The sequence below is a fragment of the Chinchilla lanigera genome, unplaced genomic scaffold (genome assembly GCF_000276665.1).
Source record: "Chinchilla lanigera isolate Chin_1 unplaced genomic scaffold, ChiLan1.0 scaffold00073, whole genome shotgun sequence".
NCBI classification, from domain to species: domain Eukaryota; kingdom Metazoa; phylum Chordata; class Mammalia; order Rodentia; family Chinchillidae; genus Chinchilla; species Chinchilla lanigera.
Genome location: NW_004955474.1, coordinates 10854942 through 10871948, shown reverse-complemented (window position 1 = coordinate 10871948; position 17007 = coordinate 10854942). Strand labels below are relative to the sequence as shown.

Genomic DNA, 17007 nt, shown 5'->3' with positions numbered 1-17007 from the left:
CATTATTTTTAATTTAAAGATCTATTTTGGCTATGGACATTTTACAAAAGTCTCGTTATTAGTAACATTACAGTTCTAACACTGTATCTTTTAAAGATTATTAATGTGTGCATGAGTTCATTTAATATATTGTATTATTAAACTTTCTGATGCACTGCTTAGTATAACTAGGAAGCAATAGGGATGAAATGTGCAAATAAGTCCCTGCCCTGCTCAAAAGTATAATTTCTGCACAATCGTATATTTTTTCTGTATATTGTTATTTTGAGGCTTACCTTGATAGCAGCTAAAATATTTTTAGGCAACAGCATAACAAACAGACTAGATTAACAGATTAGATATATAGAAAGTACTAATATAGCGGAAAATGGTGGCCATTTGAAATAATTTTACCTTGTATCTAACCAAAAATGATGGCTTTTGGGAGTTTATAATTTAAAGGAACTAGGTTATGAAAAACTGAATAGCAATTCTTTTTTTTTTTTTTTTTTTTTTTTGGTGTTTTTGAGACAGGGTCTTGCATGCAGGTTAGGCTGGTCTTGAACTCAGTATGTAGCCTTGAATTCAGGCAATCCATTGCCGCAGCCTCCTAAGTGCTGGGATTATAGGCATGAGACACCATGCCCAGCCTGAATAGTAATTCTGAAAGTCCTCATAGAATTTTTGTATTTACATATTGATTTGTTGTCAACATGTTTTTATTCAAAGGTATCATAAATTAATCTCAAGTAGAACTCTAATATTCAATCAATATCAAATACAAAGAATCAAGATATTGTGTATAATTTCTGCTTCTAAATATTATTCTTTTTTTTTTTCTTTTTTGGTTTTTCTCCGGTACCGGGAACCAAACTCACGACCTTGCACTTGCCAGGCAGGTGCTTTTGCCTCTGAGCTAAATCCCCATTCCCTTTAAATATTATTATATATAAAGGATCAGGCAGGAAATGCCTTGGCTTCGAGGGTCAACAGGCAACATCAATCTTTATGGAGTTCATTATGTTATTTGTCAGAAAGCAGGCTTCTCAAAATACTATCGATTAAATATGCAGACATTAGTAATTGCAAGTAATTTTGGTACTACTAATAACAATTCATCCACTAATAAGAATGAAATTCTCATTAGAATTAATATTTACTCAACTGAGGCTCAAAGTTAGTGTTTCCTGTAATCAAAATCAATTGCAAGTGTTCAGCCTTTACTGCTGACCTATAAAGAGATTTTATCTTTGAAAATACCTTTTCACACAAGTACTGATTTGAACTCATGAACATGTGGAAGACGCTTACAGAATTCTGTTAGATTCTTTAGTAGTTTTCCTTTTGGCATGTCATTGCATTTCAGATCATTTGCTTCCAATTGAAAATTAAACAAAATTCTTCCCCTCACAAAATTTCAGTATAGGCCTTGACCTTAAAAAAAAAAAAATCACAAATTCTGTTGCAGCTAAGCCTTAGAATTTTTGTGTATTAGAGAAAATTAGTGTCTGACTGAATTTTTTGGGCACAAAGTAACAGAACTGATGATTTCACCCACAAAAGACATTGAAGATCACAGTTCAATAGGGGTCTTTAGAAGTGACTTATCTAATATAGTCATGATTCTTGTTCCACTTAATGACAATAAATCACCAACTTCATTCAAGTCTCCCAAGAACATACCCCATGATGGATTCAGAAATGCAAAACTATCTGGAAAATCATCCGAAAGGGACAAAGTGAGAAGGAGCCGAAGGATGTGAGAAGAACCTTCAGACTAAAGTGTAGTTCTGACCCATGTAAAACAGGTAAAGAAGAAGTCTTTAGATATAGTCTTTTTCCCCCCAGTATTGAGCATTGAATCAGATCTTTGTAAGCTAGGTGTTATGGTTTGTGTCTGCATGTTCCCCCAAATCCTCATGCAGTCATAGGGTGGGTTTGATTGATTCATAGTCAAATGCTGGGATTACAGGTGTGAGGGCTACGCCCTCCCTGGCGTGGATACTTTGCATATGTAAGGGAGAGGAAGAGGCTGTTTGCCACCACTCCTCCCTTTTTGCTGACTGCTTTTGCTGTGTTCTGCCTCCATGAACAGTTGCCCTCTGCCATGTGCCACTCTGCCTTGGAGCCAGCCAAGTATGGACTGGAACCTCCACAAACAGCTAAATAAACCTTTCCTTCCTTAATTTTGGGTGTTGGGTATTTTGTCTCAGCAATGAGAGAAAAGTAACCAAGACACCAGTTAAGCCCTGTATGATGGAGGTATACACCACCCCTTTTTATTTTATTTTGAGACAGGTTTTGAGACAAGTTGTCTAGGATGACCTCAAACTTGTGATCCTCTTTCCTCAATCTCCTGAGTAGCTGAGATCACAGTCCTGTGCTACCAACCATGCCAACCTGCTAGTTTTTACTGACAAAGGAAAAAAATTGCATGTGATATTTTAACACAACTTGAAGAAAGTTTCAGCCGAACCAATGGGGAGTTCTTAAACCCATCACTCATTAGAGGAATCTCAAGGTGGCTTCAGCACTATCGTGCTAATAGGTTCGTGTACAAAAGGTAGGACCATCCATCAATCATGCACCCTTCAGGAAGAGGGCTGAATAGTACTTTTTCATGGCTGCTTCAGTGTATCACTTCCTTCAAATATGTACTTAGCCACATTGTTTTGGGGAGAAGCTTCTCATGGTTCTTACTTGAGAGGAAACTCAGACAAGAAAAACATGTTGGATGAACTCTAACCCCAGTCACTGCAGCTGACCTCAGGTTGGCCTGAGGATTCATGATTTTCCTCCTACACAATCCATCGCAAACATGCTGTGTTGAGCTGTCATCTTAGAACATCCTTATTGCTTACCTGACAGTGTGACAGAGTTTGCTGCTGGTGACGTGATTGTTCAATGATCACACCCTTCTCAGGTCTGAGTTGCTGCAAGTGACCATTCAGTGAGGCAAGGGAGTACAGGAGAAGCCCATTTCAGTGATTTGAGAAAGCATCTCTACCTTCTCCTGCTTCACAGAAAATTACCCCTGTTACCATGGTGATTCATATCTTTTCCCCTGGCTCCAGACACAGAGAGCCCTGAAAGACAAGGTACCCTGGTGGCACTATGTTTTATAATTGAATAGAAACATTGTTATTTTGCTTGGAAAGTGCATACCTTTTTGGGTTTCAGGACCTCCATTCCTGCATAGCCTGTACTATGGGAAATCCTCCAGTGGGTCATTTAGAGGAATGGTAAGCGCATTCAATCTTACTTCTACCCCTTCATTCTCAAATTATGTATTTTTTACTTCTGAAGAAACAGTAATATACAGAGGACTGTGATTTAATGGTTGTAATAGATACCAAAGAATGGTATCTCATCCTTTAAGAGAATTGTCACCAGCCTGATTCTGAAGCTGTGCAAACCTGTTTCAACATTGCATGAAGTTATATACCTTTGGACAGCTGGGATGTCATTTTCCTAGTGGGTTCTGTGGTCATAAGTCCACTCAAACCTTTCTCACTGCCAAAAAATGTGGCCTGTGTTCAGATGCTATGTTATGTGAAATCCTTGCTTTGGATCAGGAGTTTAATAAACCTTTAGAAGGCAGTGCTGGTTGAAACTGGGAGGGTAGGAATGGAAAAAACACACACTGAAGAGGCATCTGTCCTTTTAAAAATAATGTATTAATGGTCTTTCTGTATGAAAAGGATCAGAGTTGTCATCCTCCGTCTAAGTGGCCAGTTGATCTTAACTGAGATTGCCATATTGATGTCAAGAATTATGAAGGATATAACATTCTACTTGACTTGCAATCTAATGAATCCACCTGTTGTTTCTTATAAGCTGGCTGATGATAGAAGATTCTCAGATTAGAGACAATGAACATTTATCACCTACTGCAATAGTACTAGCCAGAATGTCTGCAGTTTTACAAAATTATTTTTAGTTGGTGTTATGGTTGATACATTGTGTCAACTTGAGGAGTCTAGAGGCTTGACTGAGTGGCTCAGTAGTTCTGCATCGTGAGCTTGTGCAAGCAGAGGGTACCAAGATGGTGTGGGTGTGGGCGAGTAACAGGCACACAGTATGAGGAGGAAAAGAGGCTTGCTCCTCCTCCTCTTTTTGCTCTTGCTGCTTTTGCCGCCTTGTGCCAGCTTGAAGTGTTGCCCCTGTGCCCTGCCACCTTGCCTTGGAGCCAGCTGATTATAGACTGAAGCCTTCACAAACTGTGAGCTGAATAAACCTTTCCTTCCTAAATTTTGGGTGTTGGGTGTTTTGTCTCAGCAATGAGAGAAAAGTAACCAAGACAATTGCGAAATTATGCTTGTGTTACATTTATGAAGTACAAGGTGATATTTTGGGGTATGTATACCTCAGGGAGTGATTAAAACTAGGTAATGAATATACCTTTCATTTCACTTAACACTTTTGTGGTGATACATTGAAATTACACTCAGTTATTTTGAAATATGCAATATCTTATTATCGGCTATATTAATCCTGTTGTGTAATGAATTTTGAAACAGTCTGCTTGTCTCACTGAAATTGTGCCTCCTTTGAACGGCAATGTCCTTTTCCCTTTTTGTCTCCTGTTTATTCCCTCGCTACAAAAATTGGCATAGTTATCCTACTCGCTACTTCTGAACACATTATTGGTTTTGCTCTGCTTTCCTTACCCCCAATTTTCAGTGAGGTTTATGAAAAATTCTCATGCAGTGAATTGAGTTGCAGGACAAACTTACAGAACCCAGATATTTCAGAAAGGGACAAAGCTTTTATCTCTCCTGAGGGAGGTGTTATCATTTGTTATGGTTTGTGTCTGGATATCCCCCAAGCCTCATGTGGTCATGAGGGGGTGGGCTTTTTGGAGGCAACTGAATCTACAGTTTATGATTGGTTCATTGTCTAGTGCTGAGATTGGTGTGGGTGCTACACTCGCCCTAGAGCGGGTAGCCTGCATACAGTACAAGGAAGGGAAAGAGGTTTGCTTTCTCTGCTCTTCATGTTTGTGCTCTTGTTGCTTTGGCTGTCTTCTGCCTCCATGAAAGTTTACCCCTCTGCCACATCACCCTGCTTTGGAGCCAGCTGACTATGGACTGAACCCTCCACAAATGGTGAGCTAAATAAACTTCTCATTCCTTGGTTTTGGGCGTCAGGTATTTAGTCTCAGCAATGAGAGAAAAGTAAATAAGACGTCATTATGGCACTGAACAATATACAAACCAGCCCTTTGTTCCAATAAGAGATAAGATCCATCAAGAGTATTTGCTATAAAACCACCATCAAATAGAGATGTCTCAACAAAAGCAACCAGTGCTTCTGCTAGTGAAATGTTCAGACACTGGAGAATTTTTTTTCAACCATCAGTGCACAGTTGATTTCTGATGTTGAAGAAGTTACAGGTTCAGAAGCAAGAGTAGCATAGGGAACTTGGTAAATGGGAGTGTCTCCCCATGGAGTCATGTGGCACTTTCATCTCTGCACATGTGATCATTCCTTTAATGTGCTTTCTATACGACATCAGGAGCTACTGATGATGACATTTACTGTCAATTGGTCAAGAAATTCTATTTTCCAGCCCTTTTATCAGGAGGTATGCTTCCTGATGGATATTAAAACTGATTCAAAAGCATACACAGATTCTCTCTACCCTATATGTCCAAACTAGGACTATATAACTTTTTGTTCATCTCTGATCTCTCAATCTCTTCCCTTTTGGTCTTCAGAAAGGCAGACCAAGCAGTTGGCCACCACCAAAGAATCTGTACATATTCTCACCTTTGGCTACTTCTTCTGAGGCAAGTGATTAAAATGTGCTAACACTGATTGGGAAAGTAGGTGTGACCTGTTAATTGCAAAATCTAAGAAGTCTGTGCAGTACAATTACCAAAGCCTTGCACCTGGTCTTCTTGCGAGAGCTCGAGCAGGGTTCTGAGAGGATGACCTAGAACTGATGTTAAGCACATTGAATTTTTGCTGTGCTCTCTCACAGCAAGCACTCTGTCCTGTAGAGTGCACTTACTTTCCTGCTTTTGCTTGGCCCAAACTTGCTCTGCAGAGGCTACTTTTTTCCCTATCTTTCATAAATGCAAACTTTTGCTAACGTTTGCACTTGACCAATTCCTTGCTCAAGATAGAACCTAGACACCACCTCAAGAAGGAGACTCCAGCACCCCAAAACACAGTAATACTTTCACACAAAATAGATGATCAAGGGCATTGTTTGTAGCTCAGCCCATTGAGAATACTCTTCTTCTGTAATGTCTTTCAAGGCCACTTATGAATGTGCCTACAGTGTAGATGCTCTTCACATTCAATTTACATTGATCATTTGAACTACCCATTATTATTACTTTTTTAATTTAAAAAAATAAAAGAATGAAAACAGATTAACAAACACACACACATTTTCAAAATAACACAAGAACAATGCAAGCAATACTGAAATTCAGACAAGGTGATAGGAAATTAACAATGTTTGTTGTATTACATATTGATTTGTTCAAAGGGGTTACTCAGGAAAACAAATATAGACATATTAGACTGATCAAATAATTAATCATTAACTCTTCCTTTCTGGAAAAATTGGCTTGCCACCTGACAAAGACTGAAAATAGACCCAAGTCTATCACTATGCAACAAACTGAAGTCAAAATGGATCACAGATCTCAATATTAAAACAGAAACACTAAGTCTATTGGAAGAGAAAGTAGGTAAAAATCTTGAAGACATAGGTGCAGGCAGAGAGTTTATAAACAAAAACCAAATCACACGTGAAATACTTCAAAGAGTCAACAACTGGGATCTCATCCTACTGAAGTTTCTGCACATCTAAAGAAATCACCAGCAGAGTAAAAAGAAGACCCACAAATTGGGAGAAAATTTTAGCAGACTGTCCCTCCGACAAAGGGCTTCTATCTAGAACATATAAAGAATTAAAAAACATCAGCTCCCCTCCAAATTCAAAGGCCCGATCCAGAAATGAGCATCTGAGATGAACTCATTATTAAACCAAGTTCCTGTCCTTTCTTCCTCCTTAGGATGAAATCTTTCTTGTGAGACAGGCACAGGTGTCATAGACTATGACACTAGCCCCAGAGGCGGCTGGAGGTTGGTAGAAAGGTAAAGCCTCAACGGAATCTGAGAGGCCAAAAAGTTCAAGTGGGCATTTAGCAAACGGAATTATCTCAGGCCAGTCCGGGGTTCTGCATGCTGCAACATAGCTCCTCGTACAGATGGATTCTGAAATAGGTAAAACTGCCAAATTCTGTATCCCTTGGCCTTGACATAATTTTGGAATTGACTTCCTGTAATCTGTCAAATGATCCTACAGTAAATCAGAAGAGTAAAGTTAAAGGAACAAAATTAAAAGCTATGACTACCCTTGTCTTTTAACTGGCACAAGTAAGTATGAATGTACAACACCACCAACAAAACTGCTTCTCAATTTTTTTTCAGTTCCAGGTGCACATTTGGATATTGATGTTGTTAGTTTCTTCAAAGAAGGAGTGATGAGGAAAAGCATGGGCAGCATACGGAGTTGTCTGGGCATCCTGACATTAGAATGAAAGCCACACACGATCACACAAAAAGGACCAGGAAGAAAACCCCGAATCTTCCCCTGAAGCAACATACACAGGAATTTTACTTTAGAATAAAATATCTTTTATGAAATTTAGAATTTCCTTTTTTTATTTTAAAGACAGTAGTAAAAAAAAAAAAGAACAATAACAACATACCAACATCACAGACATAAATAAAACAAAGCAAGAATATTAAAAATGACACAGGGTTTTAAAACAAAATGATAGCAATTCACAGTGGTTGTTAAATTGCATATTGTTATCTTCAACTACATTGCTCGGATTACCAGACGTAAGAATGCAAGATTGTTCAAACCATTAAAAAGAATAAAAAAAAAATAAAATAATAATTAAATAAAACTTTAGAGACAATACAGAATTTCACTAGACAAGATGGGAGGAACTCACCAATGGTTGTTCTACTGTATATTGTTGTCTTCAAAGCTGTTGCTCAGATTACCAGATATAAGCATGCAAAATTGGTCAAAATATAAAAAAAATTTAAGCATTAACTTTTCCTTTCAATATACCATCAGACATCAGCAGTACAGTTAGAATTTCCTTAGTTGATTATAAATCTGGCATTTGCTGAAACTGAGGGCTTGGATTTATTGGTAATAGGATGCTGCAATGTGATCGCAAAATAAAATTGACTATTCATCTGAGAAGAAGAGATTCTAGGAGATAAAATAATGCACTGTTTAACTACCAGCCATAATTACATTGTTACCTTCAATGCGAATTAGAGTTACACACTGAGAAAGCTATTGATGTGGGTTTGGAAAACTATAGATTCTGAAAAGCTAAATGATTTTCAAGATTATCATGGAGCACCAGACCACCATACTATTCAGTCTTTTTAAATCCATAAAAATCCTTACATTTTTCTTAAATAACTCATAACTTGGATGTTTCTGTACCTTCTAAAAATATTAAATATGTGCACATGAACTGGCATTATACTGTGGAAATCTATTTTCAGGTTTTGTTCATAGAAACCTATTTGGAGTGTTTTGCTAACTCATTGACTGATCAATCTGTTCTATACAGTTATTTCAAATTTCAGTCTTTAAGGCATGCAAAGGACATACTTCATAAATATAAATGCTCTTACTAAAAGATGTAGTGGTACCTTGGTTCACAAACTTAATTCGTTCCATGATTCTGGGGAAGATGGCCAAGGTCATGTGTTCATCACTGGATGTAGAGTTCAGGAACAGGAGCAAAATTTTGCAGAACATTTCTATTCATGAGTTGAATTGTTTGTGAACAGAAGTGCTCGTGAAACCAAGCTATTACTGTATCTGCTTTTGCAACTCATGCAATAACCACGTCTCTAGACCTTTCTTCTTCAGTTTGTATGGTCTTAGAAAAATCCAAATTTATATGATGTCAGTTTTCTGCTTGAAACCCTTTAATGGCTATGGAAGTCCTTAGAGAAAATGTTCAAGCTCCTTACTTTGGCCTCCAATGCGTTACAGGTTTCCTTCACTGCCTAGCTCCCAGATTCACTCACACCCTTCTCTTAGTCTCCATCAGAAGTCTAGCCACTATTTGTCAAGCTAGAAAGCTTGACATGACCAAGTAGTATTTATCAAAGGAATCAATTGGATTAATAACATGCCTGTGCAATGTGTTCCTTCACACACACTTACACACATATGCATACATCATGGCTTGTACCTTGATGCACCTGCAAAGCCTCATGGGTGTGGAAGTGAGACTTTTAAGAGTAGATTGGATTGTGGGACCAGTGGATTATTCCACTCACGAGTTTATAGCAAACTGTTAGGAGGGGTGTCTTGGTTACTTTTCTCTCATTGCTGAGACAAAACATCTGACACCCACAATTAAGGAAGGAAAGATTTATTTATTACATAGTTTGTGGAGGTTTCAGTCCGTACTTGGTTGACTCCAAGGCAGAGTGGCACATGGCAGAGGGCAATGGAAGATAGCAAAAGCAAGAAGAGCAAAAGGGAGGAGCGGTAGACAGCAAACCTTTTTCCCTTCCTTACATTGTAGGCAAACTGTCCGTCCTAGGGTGGATGTAGCACTCACATCCATAATTCCAACATATAAGTTCAAAACTAAGAACAGAAAAATTTTTATGGCAGAGCCATCTAGTGAGGAGAATGTGGTATGGAAACAAAAAATATTGTTTTGATATTTAAGATATTTATGAAATAATTTTAAAGACTCAGATGATAATTACTAGCTGATAATCTTTTCCCTTATCCTCATTAAATAGTAAATGAAAAATTTACATACATAATCACTTGAATATGTATATATTGTATAATTAAGCAATGTGATTATCAGTGTTTATGGGTATATGCTTTTCACTGCTAAGGAACAAAATTTCTCTATGAAATTTCCTATAAAATGATGCTTCTCTTTTCTCTCTGAAATGGTTCAGTAGCACAAAATTTAATCCTTAGCTTTTCAAACCTCAGCTGTCCAACCTATAGAATTTGATATTTCAACAGATCCCTGATCTATGGACATACATTGGCACAGCATCCTAAGTTCAGTGTAAGTGCTAAATAAAAATGAAATTATTAACCAAAGTTTTCCTTATGAAATAAATTCTCTTTAAAGAATATTCTGCTGCAAAAGTGATCAAGAAAGAGTAACTATTTTATAAATATATTTAGTAGCCTTTTAATATGTTTGAATTCTTGCACTATTTTTGTCATCTGTTTTTAGGAGATAGCAAGTTCTAGGATTTTGAGTACAAACAAAAAATGTTCAAGAATAATTCAGTATCTTTTCTTTCATTTTTGCTCCATAATTTCAACCATGCAAAGTATACACATGTGCACACACAAAAACATTAATGATTTTTAAGTGTCATAAATATTTTAGACAAAGTTGATTTCTTTGAAGTGTTCATTATTGCTATGCCCTTGAGTCATTACTAATCTGTCATGCAAAATGTTATATATAAAAATTCTCATATATATGTGTATATCACTTATTGTTTTGTAAGTCCTTTCTGAGTGATATGACATGCATGTACTTTGAGCTAAAATGTTGCTATTAGTCAATTTTGGAAATGCAACTTTTGGATTATTCTTTCAATAGTGATGGGTTTGTACAGATATTACTAGTCTTCTTGCTTGACTCTTTGACACAAGGTACCCACTTGTGAGAGGTTAGGGACCCTGACCCCTGCTCATAGAATGACGGCGATGTGAGGTAATTTCTAGGAAAATAGCATGTTTGATCTGGACTATGTGCTAATGCATACAGAGGTTTCACCAACATCACTTAATAAATATATGAATGAATTACTAATACATATATTAGAAAACTTCAGAAAGTAGGTCTTTTGGCCCCTAGATACAGTTAAAAATTTGACATTTATATCTACTCCATGGAAAAATAGGTTGCTTATTTTTATCTTTAGCACAATGAGTAATCAAATTTATCTTTGATTCTTTTAGATGTTATGGATTTAATTGTTTAATTGTCAACAATACCATAAACAGTTGAAGAATTTCTTAGGAAAGCACTTTGGGTCCAGCTGTCAGGAGAACCTGGAATGTCTTATCCCCACACTCTAGTAACTTCAAAGAGAGCATAATCAGATTTTCTTCTAACCTTCAAGCTATTTGCAATTTTGATGCCGAGAACAGCTGCCCAGTCCAGAAGACGTTCAGGATTCTCCCAGTAAGAAGGGAGGTGCAGGGAGGAAGGCAGTGAGGAGCAGGGTGGAGCGGGTGGACCACAGTTAGGAACATATTTGAGAGAGAGCGCAGAGCTAGCGCAGAGCTCCATAATTCCTAACTTTTTACGGAGTGCTCAAATCCCTCATCCGCTGAAATTTTAGATGTAATAGACTATTATAACAGGTTAAAATAAGGCACATAGTTTACATGTACCATATATTCATGGTACATATTACAAAAAGTAGCATATACAGAAATCAATATACTTGGCCACAGAACAAAATTGATAACAAGAGTATACTCATACTAAAGTGTAGGAATTTAGGCAACATTTTCTTTCTTTTTTATTTTAAAAATAAAAGGAGGAAAACATTAACAGACAGACGACCTTTTACATAATAGCAAAAGAACAGTACAGACAATACAGAGTTACAAGCAAAGTGGTAGGAAATTAACAATGCTTGCTGTATTACATATTGATATCTTCAAAGTGTTTTCTCATGAAAACAGATAGAGACATGCAATATTGATCAATCAAGGACTCATTGACAGTTTCTTTCAGTAAAGAAATAGAAGACAGTAGAACAACTATGTTAACTATCCTGTATATACATACATACAAAATTTCTCCTTCTTTCCCTTCTCTTTTCCCACATCCCAGTTGCCCTTTACCCTTGAGCGTTTTCCTACTACGGAAATCAGCTTGGAGATTCCTCAGAAAACTAGGTTTAGAGGTCCCATTCAACCCAGCTATTCCCCTTCTGGGTATTTTCCAAGAAGATCTAAAAACATCGTATCACAGTGAGGTATGTGCAACTATGTTCATAGCAGCACAATTTGTAATTGCTAAATTGTGGAAGCAACCCAACTGTCCATCCACCGAGGGTTGGATAAGAAAATTGTGGTACTTTTATAGAATGGAATATTACTCAGCTATAAATAAAGATAAACTCGAGGCCTTTATAGGTAAATGGTCACAAACAGAGACCATAAGTGAAATAAATCAGACCTGCATGTGCAAGCACCACATTGTCTCACTGGTGTAAAACCTGAAAGAGTTAATTTAAACTTGGAGGTATGATAGACATTGTGAAATGATAAGAAAACACTCATAGGCAATATTTTCTGCACTATAGAAAGTATTTCATAGGTTAAGCACTGTCTCTGGGGATTTCCTTTCTAAGTACTGTCTGATTTGCATTTATATGGTGACATGCTGCCATCATGTGGCTGCTTTGTATATCACAATTTACCATTTTCTCGGAGAGACTGATTTTCACCTGTTTTTGAATGGCTTGAACGTTTGAAGCAAGAATAGTGTCCGTTGGGGGTCATTATTTAATAACATAACAAATATTTAAATACATTAATTCAAAATAGATATGAAAATAAGTTTACTGTTATTGACCTCACTGGCTTTTAATCTGTTTCTTCTGGAGCTCTTAGAATTTCTCCTTTTAATAGGCAAATTACTCAAGTTACAAACCTTAAATTTTTTTAAAAATGTTCTTTTTAAAAGCCTGGGGCTCTTTTAAAATGTTTATATATGTTCTGAACGTCACAGTAAATTACCAAATTTCCTTTTATTTGTATGCAATTTGCAAATTATTTTAACGCATGCCTCATTTCAAACAATAGGGGGCATTGTGATGCCATGTTTTGGTTTTTCTCTGATGGAAAGTGTCATTTCATAGTAAAAACGTGGATTTTCTGCGTGGTAAAAATGCTTCTCTAAATAAGAATACTTCTCTAAACATATTTGTTGTATTTTGATAGTACTGGCAATGAAAATAAACCTCACTGTGTAATCTTGGGAGATTTAATTTCTCATGAGAAAATGAGTTTATAGCTATTTCAAAATATGTGCACATTCATAATTTGATAAAAGATCCAAAGAATTATACTTCTTTCTGAGATATTATTTTCAAAACATGACTTGTGTCCTAAACAAAACTGAGCAATTTTTCACCATTCCAAAGTATTTTTAAAGCAATCCCAATCTTTTAGCTATACATTGTCATGAATACCACATACTGTATTTTAGAGTTAATTTTTAAGGTGAAAAGTCACAAAAGTATATATTTAGCATAAATATAAGCTAAATATATAATACGCTAAAACTGTGAAATCTTTAAATAACTGTGGCATAAATTTTTAAAATCAAATGTGTTTTCATATTTACTTGATTTTCTGAATATAGTGTTCTTCCAGTGTATAGTGTTTGAATATTGTATATGGAATTTAAAATTCAGATCAATTATAGGATGAAACATTTAGTAAATTAAATGTCTAAGTTAAAAATTGAAAGTTTTGGATAAGAATGGACTATTTTGCAATGGGATACATCTTTTTTGCAGTTCTTCAAGCAAATATAAGGAAACTGAGATTAGGCCAACTCTGGTGTAAAAGCTATGGTCTCTGTTTCCATATACAGTAGTGCAACAATTGCTAGTGCCTTAGAGTTTTATTGAAATGATTTTCCTCCATTCATCTCCATGGAGAAGTATTGCATTACTAAACTAACTCTTGGTTAAAATCAAATTAAATAATAGCAGGGCATGCTGGTGCATGCCTGTAATCTCAGCACTCAGGAGGCTGAGGCAGGAGGAACACCATGAGTGCGAGGTCAGCCTGGGCTCCAAAGTGAGTTCAAGGCCAGTCTGAAGTGCGTAGTGAAACCCTGTCTCAAAAGGACAAAACAAAAAATAAAGTCAACTTTTAATTTGCTTTCCAAGTGTCAGTCCCTTCTTGTTAGATATTATATGTTCAGAATTTTTAAGGATTTGTGTAAGGTTGACTATCACATATTGTTTAAGCATATTTCTAGGTATTAAGATCTACATTTACCAGGCAATTTTTATATTTATATTTTTAAAAATTAGCTTGGTAGCTTGAAATTACCCATCATAGGAGTATTTGCACCATAGAAACTGGCAAATTCTTCCAATTTGAGCAGTGCTTTCTTATTTAGGAAATAAGCAATAATACTTATTACCAGTTTACCAATGTTTCATACCTGGCAACAATAGTAAAGTTTTTGATCTGAAAAGTTTCCTTGGGCAATGTTTTCCTATACACTGCAAGATGTTTAGCATCCTTGGAACCTGACCATTAAGGACCAATAGCAAATCCTCATTGCTAAATTCAGTAAAAACTGGCTCGCTGGCACACAATTTTCCTAGGCAGATATTTGTAAATGATACCCACTTCTACACAGATGTCTAAGCAATATGTAGCTATGTAGTATATCCAACTTCCAGGTTGGGTCAAAACATAGATACAGAAGTATGATGAGTCAGTTTCAGAAGATCAATGAGACAAATCAGTAAAGGGATTGAAAGTATTGTCTACATTTTTGAACTTCTTGGTCTTACTGTTGGCCTGTGTATTAATATGACCAGAATATTGAAAGACCAAAAATAGCAACCCAATTAGGAAGCTCTGGTGTGTTTGTGTTATTTACCAACTGTCTTGGTTACTTTTCTCTCATTGCTGAGATAAAATACCTGATACCCAGAATTAAGGAAGGAAAGGTTCATTTAGCTCATAGTCTGTGGAGGTTTCAGTCCATACTTGGCTGACTCCAGGCAGAGTGGCACATGGCAGAAGGCAACAGTTCATAGCAGCAGAAAACAACAAAATCTATGCCAGAGAGCAAGCCAGGTTCCCTCTGTTACACTGTATGCAGGATACCTGCTCTAGGGCAGGTGTAGCGCTCACACCCATAATCCCAGCATTGGACCATGTATCAATCATAAACTCGAGAAGCCTGCCCCGTGACTGCATGAGGCTTTGGGGGGACATCCAGACACAAACCATAACACCAACCAATAGCATTTATGTTCCATATGATGACATTACACTTCAAGTGTCCTCTAGATTCTAGAACGTGCTGCGCAGTAAGAAATCCATTATGAAACGCTGTATGGAATTCAGTGTTGACACTGGGCAGTTGAACTGAGACCAGTTCAATCAAAGAATTGTATATCTGAATAAATTGGGTGATTCTGGAAGAGTAAAACATACACTAGACTTACTCCAAATTTAAAGAATATTTAACAATATCTCATCAACAAATATTTACATTAAGAAAATATTGAAATTGAAATAGTTTAGATACATTAGGTTACATGAAATATATTAACTTCCCATATATTTCTTATTTTTAAGGCACCTACTAAAGTATTTAAAATTACACATGTAGCTCACATTATATTCCCACTAGACAGTGCTCTCTTTCTATTTAAAAAATCTCTTTTTTATTCGAGGCCTCTGCGGTTCTGGGATTCTTGATGGCATTTCAGGTCTTAGGCAGTGAGTGAGTGGAACTTGGTTAATGGGCAGATGGTTTCATCACTTTAGTGAAGGTCATGTGACCCAATTTCAATGGGGCAGAGTTAAGGCACAAGATTTTAGCTCAAATGCTTGGGGAAGAAGAGCTTTCTTTTTCATTGGCTTTAAGTTAAATGCCCATAACTGGTATTAGTCATGTTACTAGGTACTTTGAAGACATTCCCAGTCTGAAATGAAGCCAACAAGCGAATTCAGAGCCAAGAGGTAAAGAGAAATGGACTTATAATGTCAAACCTATGTTTAGGTAATTTACTTACCTTGGGAAGTAAAGACTTTGGAGGCTCAAATGTGTTGGGGTTGAGATTTTCTTCTATTTAGCCAGACATGGTGCCGTGCCTGCTACTTATCCCAGCTACTCAGGAAGTTAAGGCAGGAAGAGTGCAAGATCAAGGCTGGCTTGGTCCATTTAGCAAGAATCTGTTTCAGACTACAAAATAGAAAGAGCTGGGGCAGTGACTTATAGGTAGAGAATCCCTGGGCTTGATTCCTAGTACCGCAAGAAAGAAAGGGAAGAAGAGAGTGGGGAAGGGAAGGAAGAAAGCCGGAAATTTTCCACTATTTAAAAAATAAAAACTTTTTTGGGGGCATAGGGGCGTGACACTAACAAAGGCATGAGGTATTTGAGGACTGGAGCTAAAGGTGTGACACTGGGACTTAGCATATTAAACTCTAAGGCATACCCTGATGAATATGGTCCTGTTTGGACGAAAATGCAAGTAAAAACATAAAAAGTTACTTTTCACCTAAAATGTAAGAATGATATCTTATGAATAAGTTGTTAATACTTATATAAATACCATTAAGCTATTGATAAGGCTTTATTGAGGCAATGTGAAGCAGTTTGGCCCAGGTAGGTAGACTTCTGAATTATGTTGTACAATGTAAAGGATGATGGAAGTCAGACAGACATTGACAGAAATTCTATCCTGTCCACTAATTATTTATTTGATTTGTGCCCATTACTTACAGTCCTTGAACCACGATGTCTTCTTCTGAAAAGTAGGGATACAAAATATTTATCTTATTCGTTTGTTATGGAGATTTACTTATGGAGAACTGGGGATTGACAGTGTCCAATAGAGAGAGAATTTTAAGATCACTGTAATGATTCAGTCTTAAAGAACGTTACTGTTAAATTCTGAGAAGAATTTTAAAGCCCTCAGTGTTAAATTTATAATATTCTTCCCTGAAATACCATGCAAGAGTGCCTTATAACAAAGAAGCATCATTTTGAACTATATTTTTGTGGAGTTTATTATTTTTTCAGATTAAGAAACTAAAACAGTCTGGGATTCTCAATGTTTCTGAAATTATTTTTTATTTTTATATTTTTACAATGCAAACACTAATGTAGTCATTTTAATGAAAATGTCATTTTGAAGCCAGAAGCTTACTAAAATGGAACAATGCACTTTTAAACTTTGTGT

General features: G+C 36.5%; 1 protein-coding gene across 2 annotated transcripts in view; it reads right to left on the bottom strand.

The window, feature by feature from the left end:
• The window catches only part of Plscr5 (phospholipid scramblase family, member 5), a 47844-nt gene extending 31853 nt beyond the window's left edge, over positions 1-15991 (bottom strand). For both annotated transcript variants that reach the window (XM_013502715.1, XM_005401429.2), the window contains exon 1: positions 15838-15991. The gene's annotated coding sequence lies outside the window, so the exon portion shown is untranslated. The remainder of the gene's footprint in view (positions 1-15837) is intronic.
• Positions 15992-17007: the final 1016 nt, after the last annotated feature.